Source organism: Tamandua tetradactyla, chromosome 13 (assembly GCF_023851605.1).
Source record: "Tamandua tetradactyla isolate mTamTet1 chromosome 13, mTamTet1.pri, whole genome shotgun sequence".
NCBI lineage: Eukaryota > Metazoa > Chordata > Mammalia > Pilosa > Myrmecophagidae > Tamandua > Tamandua tetradactyla.
Window position 1 is genome coordinate 47,734,606 of NC_135339.1, and position 15,260 is coordinate 47,749,865.

General features: G+C 38.3%; 1 protein-coding gene and 1 non-coding gene across 3 annotated transcripts in view; both read left to right on the top strand.

Annotated features, from left to right (window-relative positions):
- PAPSS2 (3'-phosphoadenosine 5'-phosphosulfate synthase 2) overlaps positions 1 to 15,260 on the top strand; it is a 126,866-nt gene that overhangs the window by 31,908 nt on the left and 79,698 nt on the right. The gene's annotated exons all lie outside the window — the stretch shown is intronic.
- LOC143654634 (U6 spliceosomal RNA) lies at positions 14,465 to 14,571 on the top strand. Its single transcript, XR_013161840.1, has one exon. It is a non-coding gene; the product is annotated as a U6 spliceosomal RNA (small nuclear RNA).

Consider the following 15,260-nt stretch of genomic DNA (forward strand, 5'->3'; position numbering starts at 1 on the left):
TAATTTCACTGCTGAAATTTTCTTTATCTTTTATTGGCCTTCTGTAAATGAATTGGACCAAGAAAATAAAAAGACCAAATGTACTAGAATCAATTAAACCCATTGCAAACAGTTTACATGCCATAATTTGAACACTATGTTTTAATAATGTTTTCAAGAAAACTACTGAAGATATTACTTCCTTCTACCCCATTTTCTTAACCTCATTTTATAGCAAAACTTCTTTTAAAAGTTTGCCAAATCCATTGTTTCTACTTTGTCTCATCCCAATTTATTTATATATTTTTTAAATTATTTTTATTGAGATATCCTCATGCACCATACAGTGCATCCAAAGTATTCATTTAATGGCTCACAATATCATCACATAGTTGTGTATTCATCACTTTTAGAACATTTGCATTGCTCCAGAAAAAGAAAAAGACAAAAGGAAAAACCCATACATTCTACCCTTTACCTCTCCTTCTCATTGACCACTAGAATTACAATCTACGCAGTTTTTTTTTTAGCCTCTCTCCCCTATTATTTATTTATTTCCTGTCCTTAGTTTTTTTTTTTACATTTTTTTATTAATTGAAAAAAATTAACTAACACAACATTTAGAAATCATTCCATTCTACATATGCAATCAGTAATTCTTAATATCATTACATAGATGTATGATCATCATTTCTTAGTACATATGCATCGATTTAGAAAAAGAAATAGCAAGACAACAGAAAAAGAAATAAAATGATAATATAGAGAAAAAATAAAAATAAAAAATACAAAAATATGTGAGAAAAAAACAAAAAAAAACTATAGCTCAGATGCAGCTTCATTCAGTGTTTTAACATAATTACATTAAAATTAGGTAGTATTGTGCTGTCCATTTTTTTTTTTTTTTAGAAATCATACCATTCTACATATGCACTCAGTAATTCTTAACATCATCACATAGATGCATGATCATCGTTTCTTAGTACATTTGCATTGGTTTAGAAGAACTAGCAATACAACCGAAAAAGATATAGAATGTTAATATAGAGAAAAAAAATAAAAGTAATAACAGTAAGAACAAAACAAAACAAAACAAAACAAAAACCTATAGCTCGGATGCAGCTTCATTCAGTGTTTTAACATGATTACTTTACAATTAGGTATTATTGTGCTGTCCATTTTTGAGTTTTTGTATCTAGTCCTATTGCACAGTCTGTATCCCATCAGCTCCAGTTACCCATTATCTTACCCTGTTTCTAACCCCTGCTAAACTCTGTTACCAATGACATATTCCAAGTTTATTCTCGAGTGTCGATTCACATCATTGGGACCATACAGTATTTGTCTTTTAGTTTTTGGCTAGACTCACTCAGCATAATGTTCTCTAGGTCCATCCATGTTATTACATGCTTCATAAGTTTATCCTGCCTTAAAGCTGCATAATATTCCATCGTATGTATATACCACAGTTTGTTTAGCCACTCGTCTGTTGATGGACATTTTTGCTGTTTCCATCTCTTTGCAATTGTAAATAATGCTGCTATAAACATTGGTGTGCAAATGTCCGTTTGAGTTTTTGCCCTTAATTCCTTTGAGTAGATTCCCAGCAATGGTATTGCTGGGTCGTATGGCAATTCTATATTCAGCTTTTTGAGGAACCGCCAAACTGCCTTCCACAGTGGTTGCACCATTTGACATTCCCACCAACAGTGGATAAGTGTGCCTCTTTCTCCGCATCCTCTCCAGCACTTGTCATTTTCTGTTTTGTTGATAATGGCCATTCTGGTGGGTGTGAATGATATCTCATTGTGGTTTTGATTTGCATTTCTCTAATGGCCAGGGACATTGAGCATCTCTTCATGTGCCTTTTGGCCATTTGTATTTCCTCCTCTGAGAGGTGTCTATTCAAGTCTTTTTCCCATTTTGTAATTGGGTTGGCTGTCTTTTTGTTGTTGAGTTGAACAATCTCATTATAAATTCTGGATACTAGACCTTTATCTGATATGTCGTTTCCAAATATTGATTCCCATTGTGTAGGCTGTCTTTCTACTTTCTTGATGAAGTTCTTTGATGCACAAAAGTGTTTAATTTTGAGGAGTTCCCATTTATTTATTTCCTTCTTCAGTGCTCTTGCTTTAGGTTTAAGGTCCATAAAACTGCCTCCAATTGTAAGATTCATAAGATATCTCCCTACATTTTCCTCTAACTGTTTTATGGTCTTAGACCTAATGTTTAGATCTTTGATCCATTTTGAGTTAACTTTTGTGTAGGGTGTGAGATGCGGGTCTTCTTTCATTCTTTTGCATATGGATATCCAGTTCTCTGGGCACCATTTATTGAAGAGACTGTTCTGTCCCAGGTGAGTTGACTTGACTGCCTTATCAAAGATCAAATGTCCATTGATGAGAGGGTCTATATCTGAGCACTCTATTCGATTCCATTGGTCGATATACCTATCTTTATGCCAATACCATGCTGTTTTGACCACTGTGGCTTCATAATATGCCTTAAAGTCAGGCAGTGCAAGACCTCCAGCTTCGTTTTTTTTTCTCAAGATGTTTTTAGTAAATCGGGGCACCCTGCCCTTCCAGATAAATTTGCTTATTGGTTTTTCTATTTCTGAAAAGTAAGTTGTTGGGATTTTGATTGGTATTGCATTGAATCTGTAAATCAATTTAGGTAGGATTGACATCTTAACTATATTTAGTCTTCCAATCCATGAGCACAGTATGCCCTTCCATCTATTTAGGTCTTCTGTGATTTCTTTTAGCAGTTTTTTTGTAGTTTTCTTTATATAGGTTTTTTGTCTCTTTAGTTAAATTTATTCCTAGGTATTTTATTCTTTTAGCTGCAATTGTAAATGGGATTCGTTTCTTGATTTCCCCCTCCGCTTGTTCATTGCTAGCATATAGAAATGCTACAGATTTTTTTTTTGATTTTTTTTTTATTGACGGAAAGAAATAAAAAAAAAAGGAATTAACACAACATTTAGAAATCATACGGTTCTACATATGCACTCAGTAATTCTTAACATCATCACATAGATGCATGATCATCGTTTCTTAGTACATTTGCATCGGTTTAGAGGAACTAGCAACACAACAGAAAAAGATATAAAATGTTAATATAGAGAAAAGAAATAAAAGTAGTAATAATAGTAAAAAACAAACAAACAAAAAAAACCCTATAGCTCAGATGCAGCTTCATTCAGTGTTTTTACATGATTACTTTACAATTAGGTATTATTGTGCTGTCCATTTTTGAGTTTTTGTATCTAGTCCTGTTGCACAGTCTGTATCCCTTCCGCTCCAATTACCCATTATCTTACCCTGTTTCTAACTCCTGCTGGATTCTGTTACCAATGACATATTTCAAGTTTATTCTCGAATGTCCGTTCGCATCAGTGGGACCATACAGTATTTGTCCTTTAGTTTTTGGCTGGACTCACTCAACATAATATTCTCTAGGTCCATCCATGTTATTACATGCTTCATAAGTTTATCTTGTCTTAAAGCTGCATAATATTCCATCGTATATATATACCACAGTTTATTCAGCCATTCTTCTGTTGATGGACATTTTGGCTTTTTCCATCTCTTTGCAACTGCAAATAATGCCGCTATAAACATTGGTGTGCAAATGTCCGTTTGTGTCTTTGCCCTTAAGTCCTTTGAGTAGATACCTAGCAATGGTATTGCTGGGTCGTATGGCAATTCTATATTCAGCTTTTTGAGGAACCACCAAACTGCCTTCCACAGTGGTTGCACCATTTGACATTCCCACAAACAGTGGATAAGTGTGCCTCTTTCTCCGCATCCTCTCCAGCACTTGTCATTTTCTGTTTTGTTGATAATGGCCATTCTGGTGGGTGTGAGATGATATCTCATTGTGGTTTTGATTTGCATTTCTCTAATGGCCAGGGACATTGAGCATCTCTTCATGTGCCTCTTGGCCATCCGTATTTCCTCTTCTGGTAGGTGTCTGTTCAAGTCTTTTTCCCATTTTGTAATTGGGTTGGCTGTCTTTTTGTTGTTGAGTTGAACAATCTCATTATATATTCTGGATACTAGACCTTTATCTGATATGTCATTTCCAAATATTATCTCCCATTGTGTAGGCTGTCTTTCTACTTTCTTGATGAAGTTCTTTGATGCACAAAAGTGTTTAATTTTGAGGAGCTCCCATTTATTTATTTCTTTCTTCAGTGCTCTTGCTTTAGGTTTAAGTTCCATAAAACCACCTCCAGTTGTAAGATTCATAAGATATTTCCCTACATTTTCCTCTAACTGTTTTATGGTCTTAGACCTAATGTTTAGATCTTTGATCCATTTTGAGTTAACTTTTGTGTAAGGTGTGAGATGCGGGTCTTCTTTCATTCTTTTGCATATGGATATCCAGTTCTCTAGGCACCATTTATTGAAGAGACTGTTCTGTCCCAGGTGAGTTGGCTTGACTGCCTTATCAAAGATCAAATGTCCATTGATGAGAGGGTCTATATCTGAGCACTCTATTCGATTCCATTGGTCAATATATCTATCTTTATGCCAATACCATGCTGTTTTGACCACTGTGGCTTCATAATATACCTTAAAGTCCGACATCACGAGACCTCCAGCTTCGTTTTTTTTCCTCAAGATGTTTTTAGCAATTTGGGGCAATCTGCCCTTCCCAGATAAATTTGCTTATTGGTTTTTCTATTTCTGAAAAATAAGTTGTTGGGATTTTGATTGGTATTGCATTGAATCTGTAGATCAGTTTAGGTAGGATTGACATCTTAATTATATTTAGTCTTCCAATCCATGAACACGGTATGCCCTTCCATCTATTTAGGTCTTCTGTGATTTCTTTTAGCAGTTTTTTGTAGTTTTCTTTATATAGGTTTTTTGTCTCTTTAGTTAAATTTATTCCTAGGTATTTTATTCTTTTAGTTGCGATTGTAAATGGGATTCGTTTCTTGATTTCCCCCTCAGCTTGTTCATTACTAGTGTATAGAAAAGCTACAGATTTTTGAATGTTGATCTTGTAACCTGCTACTTTGCTGTACTCATTTATTAGCTCTAGTAGTTTTGTTGTGGATTTTTCTGGGTTTTCGACATATAGTATCGTATCGTCTGCAAACAGTGAGAGTTTTACTTCTTCCTTTCCAATTTTGATGCCTTGTATTTCTTTTTCTTGTCTAATTGCTCTGGCTAGAACCTCCAACACAATGTTGAATAATAGTGGTGATAGTGGACATCCTTGTCTTGTTCCTGATCTTAGGGGGAAAGTTTTCAATTTTTCCCCATTGAGGATGATAGTAGCTGTGGGTTTTTCATATATTCCCTCTATCATTTTAAGGAAGTTCCCTTGTATTCCTATCCTTTGAAGTGTTTTCAACAGGAAAGGATGTTGAATCTTGTCAAATGCCTTCTCTGCATCAATTGAGATGATCATGTGATTTTTCTGCTTTGATTTGTTGGTATGGTGTATTACATTAATTGATTTTCTTATGTTGAACCATCCTTGCATACCTGGGATGAATCCTACTTGGTCATGATGTATAATTCTTTTAATGTGTTGTTGGATAACGATTTGCTAGAATTTTATTGAGGATTTTTGCATCTATATTCATTAGAGAGATTGGTCTGTAGTTTTCTTTTTTTGTAATATCTTTGCCTGGTTTTGGTATGAGGGTGATGTTGGCTTCATAGAATGCATTAGGTAGTTTTCCCTCCGCTTCGATTTTTTTGAAGAGTTTGAGGAGAGTTGGTGCTAATTCTTTCTGGAATGTTTGATAGAATTCAGATGTGAAGCCGTCTGGTCCTGGACTTTTCTTTTTAGGAAGCTTTTGAATGACTGATTCAATTTCTTTACTTGTGATTGGTTTGTTGAGGTCATCTGTGTCTTCTTGAGTCAAAGTTGGTTGTTCATGTCTTTCCAGGAACCCATCCATTTCCTCTAAATTGTTGTATTTATTAGCGTAAAGTTGTTCATAGTATCCTGTTATTACCTCTTTTATTTCTGTGAGGTCAGTAGTTATGTCTCCTCTTCCATTTCTGATCTTATTTATTTGCATCCTCTCTCTTCTTCTTTTTGTCAGTCTTGCTAAGGGCCCATCAATCTTATTGATTTTCTCATAGAACCAACTTCTGGCCTTATTGATTTTCTCTATTGTTTTCATGTTTTCAATTTCATTTATTTCGACTCTAATCTTTGTTATTTCTTTCCTTTTGCTTGCTTTGGGATTAGTTTGCTGTTCTTTCTCCAGTTCTTCCAAATGGATAGTTAATTCCTGCATTTTTGCCTTTTCTTCTTTTCTGATATAGGCATTTAGGGCAATAAATTTCCCTCTTAGCACTGCCTTTGCTGCGTCCCATAAGTTTTGATATGTTGTGTTTTCATTTTCATTCGCCTCGAGGTATTTCCTAATTTCTCTCGCAATTTCTTCTTTGACCCACTCGTTGTTTAGGAGTGTGTTGTTGAGCCTCCACGTATTTGTGAATTTTCTGGCACTCCGCCTAGTATTGATTTCCAACTTCATTCCTTTATGATCCGAGAAAGTGTTGTGTATGATTTCAATCTTTTTAAATTTGTTAAGTCTTGCTTTGTGACCCAGCATATGGTCTATCTTTGAGAATGATCCATGAGCACTTGAGAAAAAGGTGTATCCTGCTGTTGTGGGATGTAATGTCCTATAAATGTCTGTTAAGTCTAGCTCATTTATAGTAATATTCAGATTCTCTATTTCTTTATTGATCCTCTGTCTAGATGTTCTGTCCATTGCTGACAGTGGTGAATTGAAGTCTCCAACTATTATGGTATATGAGTCTATTTCCCTTTTCAGTGCTTGCAGTATATTCCTCACGTATTTTGGAACATTCTGGTTCGGTGCGTAAATATTTATGATTGTTATGTCTTCTTGTTTAATTGTTCCTTTTATTAGTATATAGTGTCCTTCTTTGTCTCTTTTAACTGTTTTACCTTTGAAGTCTAATTTGTTGGATATTAGTATAGCCACTCCTGCTCTTTTCTGGTTGTTATTTGCATGAAATATCTTTTCCCAACCTTTCACTTTCAACCTATGTTTATCTTTGGGTCTAAGATGTGTTTCCTGTAGACAGCATATAGGAGGATCCTGTTTTTTAATCCATTCTGCCAATCTATGTCTTTTGATTGGGGAATTCAGTCCATTGACATTTAGTGTTATTACTGTTTGGATAATATTTTCCTCTAACATTTTGCCTTTTGTATTATATATATCATATCTGTTTTTCCTTCTTTCTACACTCTTCTCCATACCTCTCTCTTCTGTCTTTTTGTATCTGACTCTAGTGCTCCCTTTAGTATTTCTTGCAGAGCTGGTCTCTTGGTCACAAATTCTCTCAGTGACTTTTTGTCTGAGAATATTTTAATTTCTCCCTCATTTTTGAAGGATAATCTTGCTGGATATAGGAATCTTGGTTGGCAGTTTTTCTCTTTTAGTAATTTAAATATATCATCCCACTATCTTCTAGCTTCCATGGTTTCTGCTGAGAAATCTACACATAGTCTTATTGGGTTTCCCTTGTATGTGATGGATTGTTTTTCTCTTGCTGCTTTCAAGATCCTCTCTTTCTCTTTGACCTCTGACATTCTAACTAGTAAGTGTCTTGGAGAACGCCTATTTGGGTCTATTCTCTTTGGGGTGCGCTGCACTTCTTGGATGTGTAATTTTAGGTCTTTCATAAGAGTTGGGAAATTTTCAGTGATAATTTCTTCCATTAGTTTTTCTCCTTCTTTTCCCTTCTCTTCTCCTTCTGGGACACCCACAACACGTATATTTGTGCAGTTCATATTGTCCTTGAGTTCCCTGATACCCTGTTCAAATTTTTCCATTCTTTTCTGGATAGTTTCTGTTTCTTTTTGGAATTCAGATGTTCCATCCTCCAAATCACTAATTCTATCTTCTGTCTCTTTAAATCTATCATTGTAGGTATCTATTGTTTTTTCCATCTTTTCTACTTTATTCTTCACTTCCATAAGTTCTGTGATTTGTTTTTTCAGATTTTCTATTTCTTCTTTTTGTTCAGCCCATGTCCTCTTCATGTCCTCCCTCAATTTATCGATTTCATTTTTGAAGAGGTTTTCCATTTCTGTTCGTATATTCAGCATTACTTGTCTCAGCTCTTGTATCTCATTTGAACTATTGGTTTGTTCCTTTGACTGGGCCATATTCTCAATCTTCTGAGCGTGGACCGTTATCTTCTGCTGCTGGCGTCTGGGCATTTAGTCAGATTTCCCTGGGTGTCGGACCCAACAAGGTTGTAAGATTTTTCTGTGAAATCTCTGGGTTCTGTTTTTCTTCTCCTGCCCAGTAGGTGGCGCTTGTGGCACACGTTTGTCTGACGTGTTTGGAATGGATCCCCCCGGTCACCGATCTCCGCAGCCTGGGGATTTCTGATCCAATTCTCTCCGTTGGTTCAGGGGCCGCATGTGGTGGGGGAGTCAGCCGCCATGACTTGTGGGGACCCTGTGGCTGGTCGCCGGCTGCAGCGGGCCCGGGGAATTCCCCACTGGACCAGGAAGCCGCCCGCGGTGGGGGGGCCACTGCGGCTTGGATAGCCCTCTGATCCGAGACTCGTCGCCGCGGACTCGAAGCCGAGACTCGAAGCCGCCCGCAAAAGAGGGGCGCCGGCCACCTCGGCTTGGGAAACTTGCCTCTCCAAGACTCTCAGCTGGCCCAGGAAGGAGGGAGGGAGTAGCTACGGCCGCCGCAGCTGCCACTGCTCGGGAAATCGCGCGCCGCTCGGGGATCTCACCGTAGCCGAGTCTCGCAGTCAGACTAGCCAGTCCAGACTGGGGTACGCTGTGTGTCCATTCCCTGTCGTAGCCCCGGGAGCTTTTCTGCACTGTTTCAGTTCACCTAGTAGTTGCTTTGGAGGAGGAGGAACTAAGACGCACGTACCTTACTAAGCCGCCATCTTGGCCCCCAGACCTGTCCTTAGTTTTTGACTCCTCTGTTCATACCTGGATAAAGAGAGTGTCAGCCACAAGGCTTTCACCATCACACAGTCATACTGTAAAAGTTATATAGTTATGCAATCATCTTCAAGAATCAAGGCTACTAGAATGCAGTTCAACAGTTTCAGATACTTCCCTCTAGCCACTCCAATACACCATAAGCTACAAAGAGATATCTGCCTTATGCGTAAGAATCACCTCCAGGGTAATCTCTTGATTCTGTTCAAAATCTCTCAGCCACTGAAATTTGTTTTTGTCTCATTTCTCTCTTCCTCCTTTTGGTCAAGAAGGCTTTCTCAGTCCCGTGATGTTGGGTCTTGGTTCATCCATGGGAGTTGTGTACCATGTTGCCAAGGAGATTTACAGTTGGAGTCATGATCCACATAATGGGGAGGGCAGTGAGTTCACCCGCCAAGTTGGCTTAGAGAGAGAGGCCACATCTGAGCAATAAAAGAGGTTCTCTGGGGGTGACTCTTAGGCATAATTATAAGTAAGCTTAACTTCTCTTTTGTAGGAATAGGTTTCATAGGGGTGAATCCTAGGATTGAGGGCCCAGCCTATTGAATTGGGGTCCCCACTGCTTGCGAGGATATCAGGAATTCCCCAGATGGGGAAGTTTAGTATTTCCTCCTTTCTCCCCAGTTCCCCAAGGGGACTTTGCAAATACTTTTTATTCTCTGCTCAAATTACTCTGGGATATATTGGGGCATCACAGTAACTGTACAAACTAAAAAGATCTCACTCCGTATTCAAGATTCCATGTAATAAGGGTGTTCAAATAAACTTACCATACAAGTTAAATTAGATAATGTCCTACCAAAAATATAAATGTTGCAGCAAATAAATATCTCTTCCTTTGGTCCAACACAGAAATTGAAGTTTTAAAATATAGACCATGTCATCCTTTACCCTGTATTCTGGTTTACCTGAAGTCTTTCCAGATCACCTTCATTCATATCTCTAGTCGAAGTCTATTCACTTTTTCAACCTTTTTAATGGTTGCTGTATGGGGTACTGCTGACTTTCATAGCTTCAGTGCTCTAACTCTGAGTCTCAGGTGTCACACAAACACCTGAAGTTCCAGGGAATGACCAGGTTATATACCAAGAGCTCAGAATCTCGGAATTTAAAAATGAGTTACAACTCCTGAATAGATGGGGCTTCTGTGAGAGTTTACAACCTAAGAACCTTTACAGTAGGCCCCAACTTGGTAACCCATGCTCTCGACTTCAGTTCTCTGAGTTTGTGTATTATAGTTAATCCATTTGAGTGAGGCAAGATGATATTTGTCTTTTTGTTTCTGACACTTCATTCAGCATACTGTCTTTCGGGTTCATTCACCTAGTTCCATTGCCTCACAACTTCATTCCTTCTGCATCCATTTAGTAGTTGGTTGTATGTATATACCAAAGCTTCCCCTTCCATTCCTTAGTCAGTGTACCCTTATGCCACCACCATCCATTGTGCATCATGAACCATGCTACCATAAACACCAGTGTGCAAATGTCCGTTCCTGTCCCTGCTCTCAGTTCTTCCAAATATATACCTAACTATGGGGTTTCAGAATCATATGGTGTGCTGGTTTGAAAAGATTTATGTATTTTAGAAAAGCCATGTTTTAATCCTAATCCCATTATGTAAAAACAGCCATTTCTTCTAATCCCTATTCAGTAGTGTATGTTGGAAACTTTAATTAGCTTATTTCCATGGAGACATGACTCAATCAGTGTGGGTATTAAACCTGATTGGATGGAGATGTGTCTCCACCCATTCCAGGTGGATCTTGATTGGTTTTATTGGACTCCTTTAAAAGGAGAAGCACTTGGGGAAAAGCTAGAGAACAACAAGAGAGAAAGCCATGAGATTCAGAGAGAGCAGAGAAGGACGACAGAATGCCTCAGAACCACAAAGCAGAGAGTCCACCAGCCAGTGACTTTTGGAGATGAAGAAGGAAAATGCCTTCTATGGAGCTGGAGCGGAATTAGAAGATGATGCCATGTTTGCCATGTGCCCTTCCAGCTGAGAGAGAAACCCTGACCGTGTTCCCCATGTGCCTTTCTGCTTGAAGGAGAAACCCTAAACTTCACTGACCTTCTTGAATCAAGGTATCTGTCCCTGGATGCCTTAGATAGGACATTTCTATAGGCTTGCTTTAATTGGTACATTTCTAAAAACTGTTAACTTGCAACTTATTAAATTTTCCTTTTTAAAAGCTGTTGAACTTCTGGTACATTGCATTCTGGCAGCTAGCAAACTAGAACACGTGGCAAACCCACCCCTAGCCTCCTGTGGAGCCACCACACTGCCCTGCAGGGGAGCTGCACCTCCCAGCTTCCCTACCAATAGGGAATAGGTACATCTCTCTCTCTCCACATTTTCTCCACCACTCATATCACTCTGAACTTTCATTTTTTTTGAAAGTTCAGCTTTAATGACAGAATTCATTAGATCAAAATTAGATGTGAATAAACTGTAAGATGTCAGTTCTTCTTTCTGATAGATTTTACTGTAAAACTTCAGTAACAAAGTCAGAACTGGAAGGAGAAGGCCCATCTGCTGATGCAATGTATAAACTGCCTTGATGAGAGTCTCTGCAGCCTCTCTGTCGGGTTATATCTGCATTTTTAAACAGTTTTAGCTGCACATCGTATAATCCAACCTAAGTTAAAAATCAGTTCCCAGTCTAATCACATAGCCATGCCTTCACTACCATAATTTATATGAGGTTTTCTTCCACAAAGTATCCCATACCCCTCCTTCATATTCCCGGCTTATTGACATTTAGCTTTGGCATATTCCATTTGTTACATTCAGTGAAGCATTTTACAATGATGCTGTTAACTATAGACCCTAGCCTTCATTGATAGTATTCCCCCCATACCATTCCATTTTTAACACCTTGCAATATTAACATTCATTTGTTCTCCCTCATGCAAAAGCATTCTTATATTCGTATATTTAATCACCACCATTGACCACTCTAGGAATTCCTAAGTTATACCATCTCAGTCTTTATCCTCTCTTTCTTTCTGGTGTCATACATGCCCCCAGCCCACTTCCCTCAGCTATACTCACACTCAGTTTCATTCAGTGGACTTATATTATTGTGCTATGGTACTATTGTGCTATCCATTTCTGAATCTTTATAATCAGCCCTGTTGCACATTCTGTCCTCCTTCTGCATCAGATGCCCAGTCTCTACCTTCTTCCTATCTCCTGATAACCTGTGTTCTCAACTTTAAACTCTCAAAATTTGCTCATTAAAGTTTGTTCATATTAGTGAGACCATACAGTATTTGTCCTTTTCTTTCTGGCTAATCTCACTCAGCATAATGTCCTCAAGGTTCATCCACGTTGTTACATGCTTCATGACTTTATTCTGTCTCACAGCTGCATGATACTCCATCGTATGTATATACCACAGCTTTTTAAGCCACACATCCATTGAGGTACATTTGGGCTGTTTCCATCTCTTGGCATTCATGAGTAAAGCCATTATAAACATCGGTATACAAATGTTCATTTGTGTCCTTGCCTTCAGTTTCTCTGAAGATATAACTAGTAATGGGATTGCAGGATCATATGGCAATTCTATACTTAGCTTCCTGAGGAACTGCCAAACTGACTTCCAGAGTGTTTGGACCATTCTACATTCCCACCAACAGTGAATAAGTGTGCCTCTTTCTCTACATCCTCTCCTGCACTTGTCATTTTCTGTTGTTTTTTGTTTTTTGCTTTTTTATAATACCCATTCTAGTGGGCATAAGATGATATCTCATTGTGGTTTTGAATCGCATTTCCCTAATGGCTTGGATCCATTCTTACTGATTGGAGGTAGAGTCTGTACCTTCTGATCTGGTTTTCTTTTCCTGAATTCTTATCATTGAATCATCAAAATATGCATAATGTGAGGACTTTGTACTGGGCAGGAATGGCTACATTAAAGTTCTGTGATTCTGAGCATGATGAGTTCAGTGACCTTTCTTATCCTTAGGAATTTGCCTCACAGTGCATGGCTAGTAAGCACTTAAACATGGATTTTTAGTTGAATTGTGTCTGAACAGACACAATTCACTCAGAAAGTGAGCCACGTTGGCAGAAGTACCAGCTTTTGTAAATGTAAACCATTCAGAATAGTGATTTCAGGCCATTTCAAGAGATGTTTATAATGGCTTTACTCATGAATGCCAAGAGATGGAAACAGCCCAAATGTGCCTCAATGGATGTGTGGCTTAAAAAGCTGTGGTATATACATACGATGGAGTATCATGCAGCTGTGAGACAGAATAAAGTTCTTCCTTGACGTAGATCTCAAAGGATATTTTACAAAAGCATTTTTGAATGAAGTTCTGTACTTTGTAATGTTTGGACTGTTTCTTTGTGTCCTCTAAGTGAGGGCTGTGAGAAGACTTAGGTCACAGGAGGCCTTACTTTAAGAAGACTTGAGAACATAACACAGAAGCGACTGTAACCGAATCTTGGAACATGTTATGTTGTTGTGTACTGAGCAGCTGTTTGCTGAAGGATGTCCACCTCAGTCAACCAAACAACAAAATATTTATCAATCCTCTATTATTCATTTGACAGATATTTACTTAGCAACTAATCAAGTTCAAGTAATTCACATTTGCTTGCTCTCATAAAAATGAACAAGAATTTTAATCCCACCCTTTTGTGAGACTTATAGAGTTTAGGCTTAACTTGCTCAAGGTTTTACTGGGACCAGAATTTGAACTGTCGCTGAGCTGTCCAACAAAATCCATATTGTTTCCTCTACACTTTGTTGCTACCAGCTGGAAAATCAGAGCTATATAAGCTATGGCTCCTGCAATGCAGGGTTGACCTTGAGGCCTAAAATACTGCTCTTTGTGCTCAACATAGAGTCACAGCTTTAATAACTACAGGTATCAAAGGTAGAAGCATCAAGGCAGGCTGCATGAGCCTGTGAGATTTGAGCTGGCCTGAAGAACTGCTAGTATGTCAGGAGCATTCCAGATACTATTCCAGGCAGGAAAACCCGAATGAGGAAAAGTTCCAAGTCAGAATGAGCAAATTGTGTTCTGGAAACCATAAATAGGCCTGCTAACTGGAACAGAAGTTCTGCAGCTGAGAGGAGCAGAAAATGAGGTTGGAAAGGTAACTGGAATCAGCTAGTGGAGGGCTTTACTTTCCAGGCTGAGAAATTAGGACTTTGTCTTGTAGTTTAATAGGAATCCATTGAAGATTTAGAATATAAAAGTAATATGACTTAAAGATGTTTTAGAAAAATTAATCTGATTGTCAATTGGAAGAGAAAATGATTGGGCTGGAGTTCTGTAGACAGGCTCTTGGCCAAGATAACTGGTGATGGGTTCCCGACAACCTTGAGACCCAGAAAGAGCAGGGTTCATGAAGGGAGGTGCCCAGGAATGAGATAAATATCAGACCAAGTCAGATATTTGTTCACAGCAGCGAGGACAGTGCAGCCAGAAGGAAATTCCAAGTCATGGTCAAGATGACAAGTAAAGTGCTCCTTTTGGCAGCATATTTATTAAAATTGGAATGCTACAGAGAAGATTAGCATGGCCTTTGCACAAGGATGACACACAGATTCATAAAGCATTCCTATTTTTGAGTCAGAAACAGGTTACCAGAGGCTGGAGTGGGGGTAGGGGATGGGGAGTTAATGCTGAATTGATGCAGAATTTCTGTCTGAGGTGATGGAAAGGTTTTGGTTGTGGATGATGGTGATGGTAGCACAACACTGTATGATTGACACCATGAAACTGTACATTTGAATGTACTTAAGAGGGGTAATTTTAGGTTTCATATGCTACTAGAATAAAATTAAAACGAACAAACAAACGTAGCACTGTACAACACAGTAATGTAAACTATGGACTGAAATTAATAGTACAATTATAATAATGTTCTTTCATCAAATGTAACAAAGGCACCACACTAATGCAAGGTGCTAATCATAGAGGGGCATATGGGAACTCTCTATTTTCTGCATAATTTTTTTGTAAAACTGTAACTTCTCTAAAAAAAAAAGTATTTAAAAAGAGAAAGACAAGCAAAGGTCAGAAGTAGTTCATAGCATCAGGTGGGTCTGAGGACTCAAAAGTGGTTGTCAGTGGAGAATAGCCTTGGAAAGCAGAAGGAAGAAGGAGCTGGAACAAGCTCTGTTGCAGAGCATGACATAGATTGAGGTGCCTCGTTCAGGATCAGGAAAAATCGTTCTGGAGGCCTCCTAACCACATAATGTGGAGATCGATCAGAGCACCAAAGTAGAAGTCCTAGAAACCAGGACTCAATCAGGG